Below are 3,653 nucleotides of genomic sequence, written 5' to 3' on the forward strand. Positions count from 1 at the left end.
GCACCTACAGAAAGGTAATAAGAACACTCTGGTATCTCTTCTTATAAAGACACTAATCCTATCAGATTAGGGCCCCATCCTTATAACCTCATTTAACCTAAATTACTTCTGTAAAGGCCCTATCTCCAAATACAGTCACATTGAGTGTTAGGGTTTCAACCTATCAATTTTGGAGGGACAGAAACATTCTGCCCATAATATCTCTAGTAATAATTACAAGGTAGGCAAGAAAAAAATTACCAATAATAAAGAGATAAAAGTCAATAGCAAAACAACACTAGATGACCTAAAGTGAGTAGACAAGAACTTTAAAATTTCTAAGATTACTGTGTTAAAGCCTATAGAGGGAATTATGAACAAAAGTAGATGAAAACATAAAGTATTTTCATCCATTTGTGTGTTTCAACAAAAAACAAAAACTATAAAAATGATTTTAAAAACTTTCAGAACTCTGCAAGCTAATACTTGGAATTAAGAACTCGTTCAATGTGTTCAACAGTAGATGGAAAGATCAGAAGACAGGACCAATTCAAAGATACATCATTAGAAAATATTCAAAATGAGCCACAGAGAGAAAAATAAATGGAAAGACCATGACAGAACTTGAGAAATGTAGAACATGGTAAAAAGGTTCTAACACACATGTAATTAGAGCTCTACAAAGAGAGGGAAAAATGAGATGCAAACAATCGCTAAAGAAATAATGCCTGAAAATTTTGCAATCTGATAAAAACAGTAATCCTCCAATTCAAGAGCTCCATGAACCCTGATCAAAATAAAAACAAAACTAGACCTAACCACACCATGGCAACTTATTGAAAACCAGGTTACAGAGAAAATATTAAGAATAGCCAGGAAGAGAAAAAAGACATAATTTTAAAGGAAAGAACGGGTGCACTTGGGTGACCTAGTCAGTTAAGCTTCTGCCTTTGGCTCAGGTAATGATCTCAGGGTCTTAGGATCCAGCCCTGCTCAGCCGGGGTCTCTGCTTTACCCTCTGTCCCTCCCCACTGTTTGTGCACATTATTTCTCTCTCTTTCCTCTCTCTCTCAAATAGATAAAATATTTTTTAAAAAATTAAGGAAAAAGCAAGAATGAGCAGTAACCTCGACATAAAATAACAAAGACTTGAAAAGATAGAATGACATCTTTAAGGTGCCAAACTAGAATCCTGTATTTACTGAAATAAGCCATTTTCAGACAAACAAAATTTGAAAGAGTTATTGTTAGCAAAATAATGGGAAAATAAAGTTTCTAGATGGAAGTATAAAAATCAAGTAGTAATCACCAACTTCAGATAGGGTATATATATAAATGAAAATAAATTAATATTGGCCATTAAAAGCTACAAGCATTAAGATGTCTTATGGGGATAAAATAATATCTAGAAGAAAAGTACATGACAATAGCAAACAGATGGGAGAGTAAAAATGAAGTTAGGCTGCTATAAAGTTCTTCAATGGTTTGAGATATGGCAAAATTACTAATTTAAGATAGACTACTAATTTAAGAATGCATTTTGCAATTCCTAGGAAAACACTAAAACATTCCAAAAGTATTGTAATAGGATAAAATGCAATTAAAATACTATAGTAAAGAAGGCAGGAAAAAAAGGAATAAAGGAACACATAGATGGTACAAATTGACAGCAAATAATTAGTTGTAGAGTTAAATCCAGCTATCTCGTGATTATATTAAATGTAAATGTATTATATACTCTAATTAAATGTTAAAATTGTCAGACTGAGTTAAAATGATGTGACTGTAAGTTTTTTACAAAAAAATACATCTTAAACATATAGGTGTACTGAGAGTTAAAAAAAAAAAAAAGAAAGAAAGAAAAAAGAAAAGGAGTGCCATGAGAATATTAATCAGAGGGAAAGGGCAACTTTGCAACTGAACTTCATTTTATACCATTACTTACATGAATGTCAACTAAAGCCCCTGTTCGTAAGCATTATGCTTTACCACTTTTTAATACTGCTGGGCTCATCTCTGCGTGTAAGATTTCCCTGCCTTGGCCAAGATGGATTCCCTCCATTCTACTTTCCCACTCTAGGTTCTCCAGTGGTGCTAAGCTGAGCGTGATGATAGTATTTGAAATGAACATGTTTAAAGAAATATAAGCTATGGCTACTATCCTGTATCTCTTTTGCATGGGAGTCTCACCATAAATCCCCCCTCCCTGTCCTGGTGGACCAGGGTGTTGTAACTACATCCTCTTTTATTAGGAAAGAGAGCAGACCATGAATGCCCATATGAGGCTACAAAAGCAAGTTTCTAATTCTGCAGAGTTTTGAACCATAACCTCTGAACTAAATTTAGCTTTCAGGAGTCTATCTCTGTTAACTATTTTTCCAGATCACTGGAGATTAAATTGTCTAGCAGAATTGGAATTCTTATTGAATTCTTATTGCTTTTGCTTTTACTAATATCTTACTGGACAGTAATGTGAGAGAAAGAGAGAGAGAGAAAGGTGTGTGTGGGAGGAATAGATAAGGGGGAGACTATTCATTCACAACAAATGCAATTTAATTGCCACTACAGGTATATAAGCTGGACTCAAAGAATTTGATACATTCAGATGGAATAGTAAAAGATTTTACTGGAAGTTAATGCTGCTCAGATGATATCAGATTATCTTTACTTCATAAACTGGCAGAAAATTAGAAACATATTCATGGAGTTCTGACAATTTGTGGGACCTGAACTGACATATTAATAATAATAAAAATCGGCCAACCACAGAGTTAATAGAGATGTTAAACTTATTTACCTAGGTAAGTCCATGTGATTTTTCACTAACTTTGTTTCATAATACATGTAAACAATTCTGAGCTGGAATATTTTTTTAAACCTCACCAACTAGGATGGAATAATCAGACATATGATCTGTGATTAAAAATAATGTTAAAAAACCCATATGCACCGGAGGCATTTCCCTAGCTGCTCTGTCTCCTATACAAGACAAGACACTATACTTAAATGAAATGGTAATTTTATGAATTCAGTTGATGAGACGGTTGTGAGCTAAAATGAGAAAATAGCGGAATAAGAAAGTGCATGAATAGGGGTTGAAGACCTAAGAATATTTCATCAGCTACTAAAAATTCTGAAGTTTGAGAACAGTCACCAACTGATTCAGATAAGCAGAAAACTCAGAGAAAACTATAGAAGGTGAAAAAAATAGTACAATTTTTTCCCACCATTTCTCCATGGCTATTCGCACAGTTCCTGGCACAGATAAAATTCAACTCATTTTTGTTATTGTTGAAAAAAATAGTTGGAATAAAAAAAAGTGGGTATATAGTCTGCAAATAATTAACCTTAAAATAAATGTATAGTAATTTCTGGTTTAATATTTCATCTGGGTACTTGTCCTTGGCTAACTAGCTCTGAAAATCTAACTAAAATATGCAACATAAGAATTAAGAAGGATGAAAACTCACACCAACACCAAAACCTAAAGCAACACTTAAATAAACCCAACCACTTTAACAGTTTAAGACATATTCTTCCGCCTTATCAGACAGAAACACAGACACCCCAAAACATATATTATAAATTTACATTTTGGACTGTAATTTATAAATTATTCTTTTCTCACTATATTTTAGAGATCTTTTCTTGCCACCGCCCATGTACATGCCTCA

Source organism: Mustela nivalis (genome assembly GCF_964662115.1).
Source record: "Mustela nivalis genome assembly, chromosome: 7".
NCBI lineage: Eukaryota > Metazoa > Chordata > Mammalia > Carnivora > Mustelidae > Mustela > Mustela nivalis.